Source organism: Acinonyx jubatus, chromosome B2 (assembly GCF_027475565.1).
Source record: "Acinonyx jubatus isolate Ajub_Pintada_27869175 chromosome B2, VMU_Ajub_asm_v1.0, whole genome shotgun sequence".
Lineage (NCBI taxonomy): Eukaryota > Metazoa > Chordata > Mammalia > Carnivora > Felidae > Acinonyx > Acinonyx jubatus.
Genome location: NC_069385.1, coordinates 81,794,383 through 81,812,687, shown reverse-complemented (window position 1 = coordinate 81,812,687; position 18,305 = coordinate 81,794,383).

The following is an 18,305-nucleotide window of genomic DNA, read 5'->3' as shown; positions in this document are numbered from 1 at the left end:
CTATTATTATTATCTCTCTCTCTCTCTCTCTCTCTTGCATTATGGGAAACATACTCTAATTAAATATAAATTATGCTGTTTAAAAATAACTTCATTCAGTTACTTTCCCCAGAAAATTTTAAATTCTTTGAGGGTAGACTTTACTTGCTTTGTAGATGTTCAGTTAATAAATTGTACTCTACTTGGTTTGACTTGAAACAGGTGCCATAACTTTTATCACTTCTTATTAGAGAAGGACAGATAAAACTAATCCACGATTGGAAATCTGAGCAGGTAGAGAATACAGGGATGATCCTTGTATCATTCTTCACTCAAAGATATATAAATATCCACATTTAGTTTAATTTGGACCATCTGTAGGATTAAGTTTTCTATGACTCTATCTACTCCCCTCTTATCAGACTTTCAAAAGTTAATGCAGTGATCTGAATAGCCCTATCGCTGTTAAAGAAGTTGAATCAGTGATTCATAAACTTCCAAAAAAGGAGTCAGCAGGCCCAGATGAATTCACTGGTGAATTCTACCAAATATTTCAGAAACAAATCATACCAATTCTCTACAATTTCTTTCAGGAAAGAGAAAATATGTCCTAAATCATTCTATGAGGCCATATTACCATACAAACTAGACAAAGATGTTATAGGAAAACTATAGACCAATATCAATAGATACAGAAAAAGCATTTGACGAAGTTCAACATCCATTCATAATAAAAACTGTTAGTAAACAAGGAATATGGGAAAACTTCATCAACTTGGTAAAAAAAATCTACAAAAAACCTATAGCTAATATCATACCTCAAGGTAAAAAAATTGAAGCTTTCTTACTAAGATCAGGAACAAAGCAAAGTTGTCCACTTTCGTGAATACTTTTCAACATTATGCTGGAAGTTGTAACTAATGCAATAATACAAGAAAGGAAAACAAATGGTATGCAGATTAGATAGGAAGAAATAAAACTGGCCTTGTTTGTATATAACATGATTACCTATGTAGAAATTCTGAAAGAATCAACAAACAACAACAACAACAACAACAGCAACAAACCTCCTGAAACTAATAAATGATTATGGCAAGATTGCAGGAAACTATGCTAATATATGAAAGTCAATTATTTTCCTATATACTAGTAATAAAAATATGGAATCTGAAATGTAAAAAATTACTATTTCCGTTAGCACCCTCAAAATAAAATACTTAAGTATTAACCTAATAAAATATGTATAATATATATATGAGGAAAACTACAAAACTCTGATTAAAGATTTAATATAAGACTTAAATACACAAAGAGAGATTCCTTATCCATAGATAGGAAGACTCAATATTGTCAAGATGTCATGTTTTTTTTTTCGAAGTTGATCTATAGACCCAATACAAACCCTATCAAAATCTCACTGAATTGTTTTATGGATATTGATAAACAGATTCTAACATTTAAATGGATAAGCAAAAGACTCAAAATAGTTAATACAATATTGAAGAAGAACAAAATTGGAGGAGTAACACTACTTGACTTTAAGACTTTCTAAAAAGCTACAATAATCAAGATACTGTTCTGTTGGTGACATAATAGACAGATGGATGAATAAAGCAGAATACAGAGCCCAGAAATAGACCCACATAAATATAGTCGACTGATCTTTGACAAAGAAGCAAAGGCAATACAATGGAGTAAAATAATCTTTTCAACTAATGGTGACAAAACATAAAAAGAGAAGGAGAGAGAGAGAGAGAAAGAGAAAATATCTAGATGTAGACTTTGTACCCTTCACAAAAATAACTTAAAAGAATCACAGACATATATGTGAAATATAAAACTATAAACCTCCTAGAAGATAAATAGGAGAAAATCTAGATGACCTTGGGTATGGCAATGACATTTTCACTACAACACCAAAGAAATGATTCCTAAAATAAATAACTGTTAAGCTGAACTTCATTCAAATTAAAAAAAAGAATAAGTCTGCTCAGCAAAAGACACTGTCAAGAGAATGAAAAGGTAAGCCACAGGCTGGGAGAAAATATTTACAAAGACGTTTGAGAAAAAACTATTATCCAGAGTATACAAAGAACCCTCAAAACTCAACAATAAGAAAACAAACAATACAATTATGAAATGGGCTAAAAAAATCTTAATAGACTTCTCATCAAGGAAGATGTATAGATGGCAGGTACACATTTGAAAAGATACTCTATGTTTTATGTCATCAGGGAAATGAAAATTAAAATGAGATGTCACCCCACATCCATTAGAATAGCCAACACCCAGAACTGACGACACAAAATGCAGACAAGGGTGTGGAGTAACAACAGGAGCAGGGGAAGAGCAGAGAGAGAGGAGAGAGAGAGAATCCCAAGAAGGCTCTGCATGGTCTGTGAGCAGCCGGATGCAGGATTCAAACACACAAACTGCAAGATCATGACCTGGGCCAAAACCAAGAGTTGGCTGCTTAACCGACTGAGCCATCCAGATGCCCCTATTTTATTTATTTTATTGAAGTACAGCTACCACACAATGCTACATTAGTTTCAGGTGTACAACATAGTGATTTGACAACTCTATATATTATGCTATCCTCACTCTAAGTGTAGCTACCATCTGTCACTATGAAATGGTATATTTCCTATGCTGTATCTTTCATCCCTATAACTTATTCACATAACTGGAAACCTGTATCTCCCACTCCCTTTTACCTATTTTGCCCCTCCTTCCCCCAGCAATCGCCAGTTTTTTCTCTATATTTATGGATTTGTTTCTATTTTTTTGTTGTTCATTTGTTTTGTTTTTTAGATTCCACGTGTAAATGAAATCATATGGCATTTGTTTCTCTCTGTCTGACTTATTTACTTAGCATAATACCTTCTAATTCCACCCATATTATTGCAAATGGCAGGATCTCATTTTTTTTATGGCTAATATTCCGTTGTATACATATCACATCTTCTTTAACCTTTCATCTATCAATGGACACTTAAGATGATGTCTTTGTTTTTAATTTCATTTCCATGCCTGTGCCTGTTTCCATTTTGTACCTAGTATATATATTTATACAAAACCATTTGGGGTTAAGATATTTATTTATGAAAGGACTATCTTCGCTGTCTCATATGGCAATGAAATTCACTTCTTGATCTACTGATACATTCCTTTCATAAATCAATATTGAGGATTATAGCTTGGCAAGCAAATATTTTTATATGTTTTATTAATATCAGCATATCAAGTATATGCTTTTTAATTCATAGGATGTCCTATAAGTGACAAGATACAAACTTTGCATTGCTTATGCCCAGAAATGGTGATGTAAACATTTGAACCTGAGCTAGTTTTCCTGGGGTCCAACAGCATATATATGTGAAGTGGTGACTCAGATAAATTATAACAGGAAGAATACTTTATCTGAGTAGAACTTATGTTCCACTCTGAGACATGGTCAGGCCCTAATTTAATTTCTCTGCCTCTACCCCGCTCAGTTCTTCACGGATTGTGCCAGGATGCTATCTAGAAGACCTGGGCCTCTGTTATTCCTAACAAGTGTGTAGATATGCCACCCAGTGCCCACCCTTTTCATCATTTCTTGAATCTCTGCAGCCAACCTTTCTTGAGATCTATGTGGCAATTGAAAACCCAGGTACTGATATGACATTGAAATTAGAAAACTCCTAACTTCTCTGTCTAACATCTTGATTCCCTTATGAACAGTATTAGCATTTTAAAGGCCTTTTGCTTGGTTTTCATTTTTCATTTTGCCAAGTACTTAAAGTCATTCATGCCCTGCCTCCCATGCCACCCGTTTACCCATGCATGGGACTTGCCCTGACCCCAAACCATTTGACATGAACCTCAATACCCTACTGGGATACTGTTCTAGTGACAGCTGGCATGATTCCCATAATCATCTCTCCCAGAACTATGTCTGCCTCCCACCTGCACTGAAAATGTGTACCACTTTTCTGGATTTCTAGTTTCTGTGCCCAATTTATAGACTACTTCTCAGTACTAACAAAGACTGTTCTCTAACAGGTCAGAGCTAGTCTTTGCAAATGGATTATCCTTCTGCCCCAGACTTTACCTCTGGTAACTGAATAAGCAGATTCTGGCTACTTTTTCTCTCCTCTGCATTCATTCTGATTCTTTTCACTTGACTCTGGCTAAGACATGGTAGTAAAACCCCTCAACAATCTATAGATTGTCAAACATGCTTGGGGAACTAGTTTCTGGGTTTACCTCTTTTGTTTGGAGTGGATATAAAACAGAAAGAAAAGCACTGAATTGATTGCTGCCCTTTAAGTAAATAAATAAACATTGGTTTTTATCATAGAAGTAGTCAAAATTCATAAGAAAAATACCACAGAAAAGGGAAAAAAGTACCTTCACGGAAAAAAAAATCTTAATGTATAAAATCTTAAACATTATCCATATCTATTTTGTTTACTCTAGAATGACCAGATATACATTTGGTTCTGAGTGAAATCATGGGATCTTGTCTCATATCATCAAAACTTTTATATAAAATAACATTTAAATAGGTGTTCTGATTCATTACCAAGCGTCCAATACCCACAAAAACAGCCAGACTCACCATCTGCTCTACATCAGCTTTCTGGGCTTTGGCTGTTTGGCAGATGGTCCATATGGTTAGAGTCAGTATCTAATTATTCTTAGCTTTGCACTTCCCATTAGCTGTTTTCATGAATGTTTGTGTGACCACCACAGGGTCACCTGGTATGATCCAGTCATATTTGGGCATATGTTGTCCACTTGCTGAGCAGTAAGACAGAATTTGGACAGTTCTAAGAAGTTACCAAAGGGAGTCTTGGTATCTTGATCTTATTTGTAAGCATCACTGCGGTACTGATCTATACCTAATAGCTTTGGTTATCTGGAGGAAACTATCTTAGCCCTCCCCAATTTAATCTAGATCGCAGAATATTTTCTCATCTTTGTAGAAAATAAAAAATTGGAAATCATAGAAAGGGGATACCTATTGATTTTATTGTCCCAGAAACTTTAAGACTAGGTCCAATTACATCCAGAGTACAGAGTGTTGGATAAACCCATAGGTTACATTAAGGGACTTCATGAATTTCCCCCTGCCCCTGGAATTAAAATGACTATTTTTGTTTGCTCTTTTTTTCTATACTTTTCTTTCTATTCTTCCTCTTTTCTTAACTTCATTTCTCCCTCCATCCCTTCCTTCCTTTCCTTTTTCATATTAAAGTTTCCGTGGCAATTTTAAGAATAATATTAATAAATTTTTCTACTCCACCTGTCCTAGTTTTAACAAGACCTACTTAAAAGTCCAAGCTAATATATTTAGGGTTGTTCTGATAAGAATTATTATTTTTTTTTAAGTTCATTTATTTTTGAGACAGAGAGAGACAGAGCATGAACGGGGGAGGGGCAGAGAGAGAAGGAGACACAGAATCAGAAGTAGGCTCCAGGCTCTGAGCCATCAGTCCAGAGCCCAAGGCGGGGCTCGAACTCATGGACCACGAGATCGTGACCTGAGCTGAAGTCGGTCGCTTAACCCACTGAGCCACCCAAGCGTCCCAGAATTATTTTGATCAAAGACAGTTAATGGTATATTCATGTCTAACTTCTGGTTCATACAAATAATTTCAGCATTTATGAGGGATAGAGCTATTCAGTGTCTTCAAATGTTCAAGTAGAAGAAATATTCATATCTTCAGTATTTATGTTTACATTAGTGATGCATGCACATTGTAGAAAATGCAGAAATAAAAATTTCCCATAATTCTAAGAGATTTCGACTGCTTATTTCTCCTATTTATTCTCTATCTAGCTATGCCTCTAGCTATAGTTGTATCATGAATTAGCCATATTCTATCTTTTAATGAAAGTATAATGTAAACATTTTTTTTCTGTCTTTAATATTTTTGCAAACTTCATGATTAAGGACTTTTTGGATACTTTTTCAACTTGAATATGGAGTACTTTACTTAAACAGTTCCCTTTTGTTCATCTGTAAAGCCGATTCCACCAATTCAATATTACAAATAATTCTATGACAGTCATAATTTCACATTCATCTTTGATTGAATTTCTATTTCCTTAGGATATACTCTGAAGATGAAAATTATTCATAAGAAATATAAATGATACATTTTTTTTCTAATAGAATTTGTTGACTTGTTCCAGAAATGTTTATACCAATTTATAAACCTCTCATTAGTATCTAGGAGTGTATTTCAATATATCCTCCAGCATTCTCAGAGGTTTCATGTGTATGATTATCCTTTTTCAAGACATAATGCCAAATCATCATGGGCCTCTATATTATCAGAGGCTATCCAGTCTACCCATAAAATTTTGAATAGACTTCATATAAATAATGCTGCCAAATGGGGCCCAGTATTCTTTTCATATAATTTTTTTGTTGTACCCTAATAATTTAAAACTGCTTCATGGAACTAAAAGCTGTTGCAGGAATGAAATGGCAGCAAAACAGATATTGAAGTTTCTTTGCTTGGCAAGTTACTTAACTCCTACTGGAGAACAGGTTACTAATTTATTTTAACCTTTAAACCACATCGGAAAGTTAAACTGCTGAGGAAGTAGCCTAACTAAACTCTGCCCTCCTTTATGGAAGAAGAAATTTTGATCAATTTCTAATTAACCATATTATAGCTTACTATATATAAATTAAGCACTGTAATATAGGTTTTGTCAAGCTTTGTCCGTGAACTCCAGCATTAAATACAGGCAATTGTGCAAAGGTTAACTAGAAATAAATTGTCATACTGAAGTAATGTCTTGCAAGTTCTGGGGCTGCCATCTCAGTAGCGTGGTGCAAATAATGAACCTTTCCCTTCCGCAGGCCCTGAGCTGCCCTTTGAGGTCCCAAGGTGCTCACCTTCCCCCTCCACTCCCAAGTAAGCCGGCCAATCGATCAGAGGTGATCTCTTGACCAAACACCAAAACACATTTAAAATTTTAGATGCATCCTATCTGTGACACTGATTTGTCCTAAGGAAATGTTCTGCCACAGCATTTGAAAAACCAAGAGAAAAAAACCTTTCCCTTGCTAATGAAAACAAAATAAATAAAGTAGATGCTTTTTAGTTACAGAAATGTTGACTTGAAACTTTTGGGTCCTTAAACACATCTCATTGAATACCATTTTATTCATCCAGGTCTCTAAATCTGATAAGGTTATCACAATTAGATTTCAGATTACTTTGACTCTAAATCCCATTCTTCTTTGTGCTAGCTGCCACTCCCCTCTCCCTTCCCCAAGGATTATTCTCTTCAGACCTCTATGCAGGGGTCACCATCTCGTAGTCTCCTGACCTTCAGTCCGATTATTTGTTCCTTTCAAATTGTGAGGTGCCCCAGGGAGAAAACTCACATATCATCTCTCTTGAATCCTCTAAAGGGAATAACATAGAGAGGTGTTTCTTCCTCATTGTTGTCTCTCACCTTCATTATTTGCTCAACATAGAAAAAAATATTGGTGCCATTCCCTTTTTCTCCTCTCACAAACTCACCTCACCTGTCATTTTTATTAGTTTTTCTATCTGCTAGGATGCTTGTGTAGTCTTCTCCCTCTAATATTTAAAAGCCTCTTTTCCCCCTCCAGTAGATGCAGTATAGTTTTTGCCCTTTGTATTCTATGTTGCAAATATAGTTTAAATGTAAGCCGGCTGCTTATTATATATGTGTTGTATTGGTTGCTGGTGACATGGTATCTTTAGTCTTCACTTAACACTGTTTGTTAAGTGGGGACAATAATGCTAGGTTCTATTTATGTTTCTCTGAGTGTCTCTTAGATTTTTCTCATCTTATGAAGAATCCTATAATCTTGATCTTTTATGACAAACTCATCATTCATGGAAAAGTCCCAAAAGAGCAGTCTTCATCACCATATGGACAGCTGTATTGGATTACCCTTTAGCAAAGAAAATCCTTTTAACTTTCCCTGTTCAGCTTCCCTTGATTCCACACCAACATATTTTTTTTCTTCTATTAAGAAAACTATGATTAATGGCACCTTCTATGAGGTGAATTTCATTATCTAAACCATGCTTGGTAGCTATTTTATTAATAACAGCCTTTTTATTCAGCATACTGCATTTTCATAATCAAAGAAGTAGAAGTAGATTTGTACATGCTTGACATTCCATTCCAACTGCTTAAGGGATTTTAAAGACTCTTTTGTAGCAAATTAATCTATGAACCACTTCCTTGACTTTTATGTTTTAGTTCTGTGATATTTTATGTCATTTTGGTGTATCTTGAGGGATGGATGCTAGACATTATGGGAAGACACATACATATTTAAGTGGTATACCAAGTACTTAAGGGTAGATCCAGGGTTCGTGGGGTCCAAAACTCATACAATTTGTGCAGCTCACTTTAAGAAAAAGAATAAAAAGTTATGAATACATAATTCAAACCTCTTAAGGGGAATGTAAGGCCAGGGCCCTGAAGAATCAGCTTCCTTGACTGTATGAACAATACTCTCTATAGCCTTTCTGAGTTATTGTGCTTGGATACGTGGGAAGTATTTGCAGGATTAGCTAGTAGGCATAGTAGGTCAATATTGTAATATTTTGCATATAGAAGGTAAGAATGTTGGACTTAGTCCTAAGAATAAATATCCAAATGGCTTTTTTTTGCTTATTTTGATCATAATCCTGTTTCATACTGGTTGTGAATTGCTGTAGTGATGGAGGGGATTCAAAAAGGATTGGGGAAGTTAATGTAAAATGTAAAGAAGTAATCTATAAAATTTATGAGTGGACCCTGAGACCTTTCTTTATCTGTTGCTGTGTTGCCAGCTGGCTGTATTTCTTGATCTATGGCACCCAAATTTGTCTTAACAGTGTTTTGTTGTTTGTTTTTTGTTTTTGTTTTTGTTTTTGTTTTGTAGAGATAAGGGTAGGTTTCAGTATGATAGTAATCCCTATTCTCATATATTTACCAATCACACACCATATGCAAGGAACAATACTGAATGCCATGGCGGGGGGGAAACTGTGTGAGAGACTATATAGAATGACTTTAAAAACAAGGCATCAACTGACAAATGAGTGTTAAAGGTAGTGACAGGAAGGTGTAAATATTCTAGAATTTCTTCAAAGAAGAGAAAGATGTTAAGTGAAATTTTAAACATAAACAGAACATAGGAAAGTAAAGTACTACAGAGTGGATTGTGGGTCTGTTTTGGCTCTAAATTACAAATTACCTGGTACATAAATAATAAGTAAGTAGAAAGTGTTATTGTCAGAGGTATGTCTGTTTAAAAATGTTCTTGAGTCACAGAGCTTGGAATGATTTGCTTGGAATGACAGGCCCTATCAGCAAATGATCTTACATTCAGTGTTTATTTGACTATGTCCACTCTGGGTCCAGTGGGGCAGTTGGTTGCTTAATCATTTTTGGGGCTACTTAGGTACAATAATTTGGAGGGAAAATGGCTTAACATTACTCAGCCATTACATCATAGAAAGATAAAGTTATAAGAAACAATTGAGGTCATCTAGATGTGCTCTTTAATTTTAATGATGAAGCAGACTTGAAGAGGCAAAATGGCTCAATATCATATATCTGGTTGTGGAATTAGGACCAAAAGTTTGCAGATTTTTTTTTTTTTTTTTTTTTTTTTTTTTTTTTTTTACTTCCAGAGAGGAAAAGGAAGAAACAAAACACTATATTTTTTCAACATGCTGTGTTTGAGGTACTTGTGAGATTTACAGATAATGTCTAAGAATTACTTTGATAATTATGTCTGGACTTCAGGGAAATGGTTAGTCCAAGGGATAAGGATTTCAGAACTATTAGAATATATGAATGCAAAGAATATCCCCCTAAGAGAGCACTTAGATATCTTAAATCTCATTTCAAGGAGGAAATTGTCATAAATGTTGTGAGTTGTGCCTTGACGATTGCATTATCTTCTCTCAAGTTCTGGTCACCCAGATTCTGGCCTGTCATCATAGATTATAATCTACATTCCACAAAGCAGTTTAAGACATTCATGCATCATTTATTCAAAAATATTTGTTGCCAGACCCTATTTTAGGTGTTTTGGATAATGTGGCCACCAAAGCAGATGAGGTCTCTGCATTCAGGTAGTTGATGTTATAGTGGAGAAGATAAACTATTCCTAAATTAACAAATAAGTTAAATTCAGCAAGTGGGAAATTCAAGATAGCAAATTCAGATATGGGAAGTATTCTACAGAACATTAAAGAGACTTATGTGATAAAGAGTGCTGAGGTTGAGATCTATACTGGGTAGTCAGGGAAGGCCTTACTGAAAGGTAACATTGGAGTGGAAACCTGAATGACGTTTTGGAAGAGAAAAGACTTCAAATAGTCGATGAAGTTAAAGCATTCACAACACAAGAGGAGAACCATCATGGAGGAGCAAAATGAGCAAGGAAGAGAATGGCATGAGATGCAGTCTCATCATGAGAGGGGACCCAGAGAGCTGATTATATAGGGCCCCACATGGTTATAGTGAAGGATTTAGATGTTACTTCTTGTGCAATGGAAAATCGTTAGTGAATTTAAAGCAGGAGAGCGACATGATCTGATTCATGTTTAAAATTTTTTTAATGTTTATTTTTGAGAGAGAGAGAGAGAGAGAGAGAGAGAGAGCGAGCATGAGTGGGGGAAGGGGCAGAGAGAGAGGGAAACAAAGAATCTGAGGCAGGCTCCAGACTCGGAGCTGTCAGCATAGAGCCTGATGCGGGGCTTGAACTGAAGAACCTTGAGATCATGATCTGAGCTGAAGTTGATGCTTAACTGACTGAGCCACTCAGGCGCCCCTGATTTGAGGATGCTGATTTGAAAATGAACTGTACGAATCAGGAGTAGAAACACGAAGACCAGGTAGGAGCTAGTGCAAGGGTTGCCATGACAGATTGTGGTGCCTGAGCTACAATCACCACAGTAAAGATGCAGAGGAGGTATGGAATCTAGGTATGTTTTGGCAGAATAATTGATTCAGTTTCATGGTGGATTCTGAGGACGCTGGAGAGTTGGGGGTGATGAGTCAGAGAAATTGAGGATTATATCTACGATTTGGCTTTAGAAAGCCTATAGGTAGTGGTTCCATTTATGAAGATGAGAAAACCTGGGAGGAAAATGACTTAGGGGAAGAAATCAAGGAGTCTTTTGGGCACATTATGTTTGTGATATTTGTTATATATCCACATAGATATGTCAAATAGACAATTTGTGAATATATGATCCTGGAGATGTATGGAAAGACCGAGGCAGGGGATATTAGAAGCTATGTGACTAGATGAGTTGTATTTGTGAAAGAAAGTACATACAGGGGTGAAAAGGACAAAGGGCTGAATCCACAAAAGACGGTGAAAGTTGACTAACCTTTTGAGGTTGAAAAAAGAAATGAAAGGACACATAGGCCAGAGAAAACAAATTATTAATGGAGGCACACAAAAACTGAGAGTTTGATATTTTTCTTTAAGGGAGACTTACCCCAAATATTTATACCTTGGTTAGGGCAACAGGTATGTTGATCTAAAGTACCTGGTATATAGCATTTTTAATTTAACCAATAAACACTTTCACTCTGGGGATGAATTGCATATCTTCAAAATTCATGTGTTGAGGTCCTAACCCTTATAGTACCTCAAAGTGTGACTGCATTTGGAGAGATCTTTAAGAAGGTGCTGAAGTTAAAATTGGGTCATTAAGTTGGTTTCTAATCCAACATGACTGGTGTCTTAATAGCAAGAAGAGATTGGGACACACATACCTGCACACAAGGAAAGATCGTGTGAGGACACAGTGAAAAGGCAGCCATCTGAAAGCCAAGGGGCAAGGACTCTGAAGAAACCTACTCTTCTGACATCTTGATCTTGAACTTCTAGACTCCAGAACTGAGATAAAAAACACAACACACTTTTATTATTTAAGTAATTCAGTCCATGCTATTTTGTTTTGGCAGCTCTAGCAAACTAATACGTGCCCTTTGTCTTACTTTATTTTTCTGCAGCATCTGAAATTGTCAGCTACTCATTAAAAAAAAAAAAACGGTCACATTTTACTAGTTCAGACATAAATTTAGCTAGAATAAAAAGTCCCAAAATAACAGAGATGAGGTAGAAATTTACTTTTCTTACACTTCAGAGTTTCCTTGTGGGTTTTCCTCATCCACATGATCCAAAAGAACTCACCTCCATGTGTATTTTCAACATGAAGAAAGAGCACAGCCTACCCTGTAAGGAGTAACCTAAAAACTGTGCAAATCACTTGCTCTTATGTACTGTGGGTCAGGATTTAGTCACATAGCTAGCCATGCCTGTCTTTAAGAAAAGCTGAGGAAAGACACCAACTAAAAGTAGGGATTCTCGGGCGCCTGGGTGGCTCAGTTGGTTGAGCGTCGGACTTGTGATTTGGGCTTAGATCATGACCCTAGGGTAGTGGGATGGAGACCTTTGTCAGGCTCTGAGCTGAGCATGGAGTCTGCTTAAGATTCTCTCTCCTTCTACCCCTCTTTCCCACTCACATGCTCTTTCTCTCTCAAAAAGAAAAAAAAAAAGTAGGGATTCTGCTATTGGATAGGAGAAGAAATAAATTATTTCAAAAATTGCTTTGTACATGACAAGCACTAAACATGTGAGTTTAATCACTTTTGATTTCATAATATTGCTTCTAAGTATTCTAAAACTAAATTTTTTTCCCTAAAAACTTTGTCCTATACAATTTAAAGAACCACATTTTGTATTTGTCCTTTTCTATCTACTCAATCATGATATAATAGAAAGAAAATATTTGATTTTTCACACTTGTAATATTAAATGATTTATTAGATTATCCCTAAGATTCCTTCAAGGTAAAATGTGCATCTATGTTATATAACACATACTCTACTTACCATAAGTAGTTGAGAAATGAGGTATATCAATGTAATTGTCATGTATTACTGTTATGGTGAATTATTTATTTCCACATAACTGGTCATACAGCTCCTAGATAGCTCTTCTCTATTTAAAAAACATAAACAAAGACAAAAACAAAAACAAAAAACAGAAGAAAACATTCAAAATATTGTGGTTAATGATCTTTTCCAGTCTGTCCATACATATTAAACCACAAGGTGGCAGTAGTAGAGAAATTTCTCTTTTATTTTCTCAGGCTAAATAAACCACTATGTTTAGAGAAATATCACCAACTTTATTTTTTTCTCTTTCAGTTTCACATGTATGTTCTCACCCTGTTACAGAAAAAGTAACAACATTTTTTGTTTGTGTGTATCTAAAAAAAAAGAAGGAAACCTAACATTTTTGGTAATATTTCAAGTGTAAATTTAGAATATCTCAATACCACAAATATATGCAAAATGTTCATGCATGCAGATGTGTATGCAGTCATAGAAAGCAGAATCTCAAAAATTTCAAATTTCTCATACTTCCCATATTTATGTTTAATCAGCAGTACTTTAGCAGGCTAGAACTTCTCTGCTGTTTTCAAATACAATGATTTTATTATCAGTATATTCAATTACTACTTAACCTGTGTTGGATAGTAATTTTCATGATGTAGAAATAATGTTTATTACAGAGTATAAATGTGTATCTCATTGAATAAAGTAGCAAAATATTTACCCTTTCAAAACATTTACAGCTGTATTCTAATTGAGTCCAATAAGCAAAAAATAAATAAACAAATAAATAAGCAAACGTATTCTGTTATATTAACAAAGACAACTGAGAGTCGCTTGAAATGTGAATAGTCTTTAGGAATTATATGATCAAAAACCTAAAACTCTGGGATACGAATCAGCTATAGAATTCCATCTTAAAGTTTACATTAGGTAAGTAGAGATAAAAATGAAAGCACACAGACATCGTTAAAAAATCACATATAATCTTAGCATGGGAAAGCTAATTTCTCTGAATGTCAACGAATTTCTCCTGAATGATAATCTCCAAAAATGCAGTTAATCACTCCTTACTTCCTCTATAGAAGGCATGTGCCCTGTCCATACAGAGACCTAGCTTTCAGCTCCCCAAATGACTCCTCATTTCCCGAAATAACTAATTGGGTCCTGAACTTATGATTACTCTATAAATCTTAATGTGGGCAAATATTTTCCCTCTCTGTTATGCTCTGTGCTGAACCGGGAATAACAGCTTTGGGCTGCAGGTGTGGTCCTGCTGTGTCTGCTGAACATAGTCACCTGGGAACTTTTGGGTGCTCCCTGCATATGTCTCAGGCTTTGGTCCGCTGTTGGTGCTTAGCTAGCCACTGCAGTGGCTGCTATCACGTGGTACCATAAACAGATGGGTGGTTCCTGTTCCTGCTGCCTCCACTCCTGCTGACACAGGGCTTCCTCTTCCTCCATCTCTCCTCCATGTGCTGCTTCTCACTCTCTATTTAAGGAGCTGCCAAAATTCATGAGAAAGGATCTTGTTCTTTCTCTCCCTCAGATTCTGAGTCAACCGCTTTTCGTGAGGTCATAGTCTTCAGTGTGAGAACTACCATTCATAGGTCAACCCTCTTTGTAGATACTTGGAAGAAAGCATTTTTTTTAGTAGGCTTTAGCCAAATGTATTTCTATGATCTTTCCTCCCTAATTTATTATTTGTTGGGGTGATAACAAAGCACCTGAAGAGACTTATTGGTTTTTCTCCTTACGAACTTGCATGTGAATGTCAAACACCAAATTCTCCATTTTCCTGAAGATCCTATTATTTAGTCCCCTAATGGCCACCATATGTCTAATCCAGATACGCCTGCTTCCAATTCGCCCTGTTCCACTCCATCCGCTGTGGGCTCACTATTGCTGCTCCAAACCAACTTGAATCAAAACATTTACTCTCTTTCACAAGAAATCCAAGTATACTTATTATTTCAGTTACTATTTTTACATAGCAAACCATATTTGACAACTTATCTAAGCTGACACTCTCTTCCTTATGTTGTTCTGAGCTAGTTTAGTCCCAAGAGGAATTTACATGAGGTTGGGAAGATGGGAGTGAAGCAGCAGCCAGGATTGTGCTTGGAAGGTCAGCATTCAGTTAGGTGCTATTGCAGCTCATCCATTGTGTGGATCTCCTGACTCATCTTGTTACTGCCAGACAACAACTAAGCCTGCAGCTCCTGCAACATTCTCCAAATCTCCTCCTTTAATTCCATGATAAAGGGCGTCACATTCCCATGCACATCACCCACATGTCCCAGGCTTAGAAGAGGTGAGAGACCAAAGAAGGCTCCAGGTTGTTCTTGAGGTTCCCTGATCATTCTCACAGATTGCTTTTAGTTCTTGCTCCCCACCCTTCTCTTCATCCCTGCCTCACCATACACTTTATATCCATCTGTCCTTACACCCATCTGTCTCTCTCTCAACTGTCTGCTGTAATGACTCTAGACTCTAGCTCAGATTCAGAAGCAACAAGCATGTGTAAAAATATGCAGTAAATTCTTATAGTACTGTAAGGTGAATTTCTATAATAAATCCACTATTTTCACATCATTTCTACTAGTTCTTCTTCTTGAATCAAACCCTGACTGATACGTGAGTATCACTAGAAGTGGTTCACGAGGAATCTAATCTTAAGTATGAATTCTCTGGAAGGGTTCTGAGATATCTGGAATTTGTTCTGTTATTTGGTTAGACTTAAGTGTATTAATGACCCTTTCCTAGTGGTAAAGGTAATACTGGTGTGCCAAGGCATGCAATAGAAAAAATATCTATTTAAATTCTTATATTTAGGCACTTGTAATCAAATGCATATATATGTCTTACATTAAAATTATGTTATTGATTGAGAAGGAGTAGGACCTTGTTGATGTAACAGGATCATATGGTTGAATTTGATAAAGCTATGGTCCTTGAACTCACATATTTTTTACTCTTCTTTTCCAGTAGAATCAACTCTCCTCTATGTGAGCATATTTGTTTCCCTTTGTCTAAAGACACTCAAATGGGCTTTCCTGAGGTAGTTGCCTTGTAAGAAACTACCAATCAATCTCATGACCTACCTTCGTTACTTCTCATTGCTTTGAAACATATAAACAGATTCAAGTCCCAATGGAATTCATGAAGCACAGAATGTGGTTAGTGAGAAGGTATATATACTAAAAAAAAATTGCACATTATTTGCCAATTTATTTCCACTGAAGTCTAAAGAACAATATGAGAATGCATCCTAGTGATGTGAGATCAGGGTTGAAGCAGTACAAAATTGGATCCAGCCAAATTTATTGAAATTTGTTTAAGCAGAATTTTTCATTGCTGTGTATTAGCCTAAGGAGCTGTGTATGGCTCTAACAGCTTACATAGTTGTTTATTTCAAACCTGGATTTGTGGGTGGCCTGTACTAAAAGAGGTTGAAAGGCCGGACCTCCTTGCTATACTAAGTAGGAAAATATCCAAAGTTACTGGGATGCTACTGTGGATTTATCATGCAAGATATGCTTGTCTTCCCCCTGAATAGATTCTCTAGAACAGTAAATTTTCTTTACTAAGTGTCTGAGAAATACATTCAAGAGAGGAGTCCTAGCATTCTTGAAGAGCTCTGGGGTAGAGGTATTCCCTATAGGCCAGAATGATGGAGGGTTGGACTCCCAGAATTCAATGGAGATGATAACACTCTAGGGTTGCAGAAGTCAAGTTGCATCACCTAATTGTGAAAGACAATGTGGATATCAGAATGACCTGAGTCATAAAGATCTTTGGCTTTGGTTAGCTATGGTGGTCCTAGAAGTAGAATAGATGGGCAGCCTACTAAAGTCTTATATTATTTATATAAGCCAAAAAGCTCTACATCTAGTTAACAGAAGTCACAGCCCATTGACAAATTTCCAAACTTAACCATTAGCTAACCATTAACACCCAGGGAGCCTTAAATAAGGGGGTGGCTAGGTCCCCTTGACAAAGTACCCCTCTCTCAGCCAAAAATTTTACTGTAAATCTTCCTCCTCACCTTCTCTAAATAAACCTGACTCCATTTGCCAGAATGACTATGCATTGCAGAAGGGAAATAATCACACATTTTAGGAATGATTGGACAATGGCTCTGAACTGAAACTAATTCCTAGTCACCCCAAATGCTACTGTGGTCCATCAGTCAGAGAAGGGGCTTATGTCTGTCAGGTGGTCAGTGGGCTTTTGAATTGAGTCCATCTCACTGTGGGCTCAGTGGGTCCTTGAATTAACCTTGTGGTTATTACCCCAACTTGAAATTCATAATTGGAATAGAACATGCTGTCAGCTATCTGAATCTTCATATTGTTTCTTTGGCCTATGGAGTGAAAGCCATTATGGGCAGGAAAAGACATGTACAAACCCTTACAGCTGGCAAACGTTTACTATAAAGGGCCCATAAATTAGTAAATATATTAGGCTTTATGTCACACACAGTCTCTGTTTCTTTTTCACCTCTTCCTCTTTTTTCCTCCTCCTCCCCTTCTCCTTTCTCTTCCCCTTTCTTCTCTTTCTTCTTTCCTTCTCCTCCTCCTTCTCCATCTCCTTATTCTTCTTTTCCATCTCTTCTTCGTCTCCATAACTTTTTAAAATGTAAAAATATATACATATTCTTAGCTTGTGGGCTATATAAAAAGAAGCTGAAGGCTAAATTTAACTCATGGGCCATAGTGTACCAACCCTTGCTCAGTGGACTGAGCCATGCCAAGTTATCTCTGCCAAAGTGAAGAACAGGTTGCTGTATCTGATTCCTCCTACCACTAAGAAAGAGGCATAACACTTGGTATGCTTTTTTTTTTTTTAGATTTTGAAGGAAACATGTATTTCATTTGCACATATTACTCTGACCTAGTAAACCTAGTAAACCAAAAAGTTGCAAGTTTTGACTAGGGCGCAGAAAATTAAAAGGTTACACAGGGGTCCAGGCTGCTATACAAGCTTATCTGCCACTTGAGTCATGAGTTAACAGATCCAATGGTGCTCAAATCATTTATGGGAGATAGGGATGGACCCATGGCCTCTCCTCCCAGCATTCCTCCTTCTCATTCTGCACTTATGGCTTCAAGGAGTGTACACTGTGACAGTCGATTGAAGAAGAAAATAATTCTGCACCATATGCTGGCACGAGGAGAAGCTGAACAGTAGTAGCACTACAACCCCACCCTAAAGAGGCTGTCAAGTGCTGTGGTGAAGGAAAATCCTCAGTGGCAGAACTTTGAGCATTGCACCTGCTGCCTCATTTTTCCTTGAGGAAAAGCTAGCCAGGGTTATAGATATACAATAATTTATCATGTGTTTAATAGTTTGGTCCTCAGCCACCTGACCTCTCTTCCATGCTAACTTTTTTCCATTCTTATTCTCTCAACTTCTCC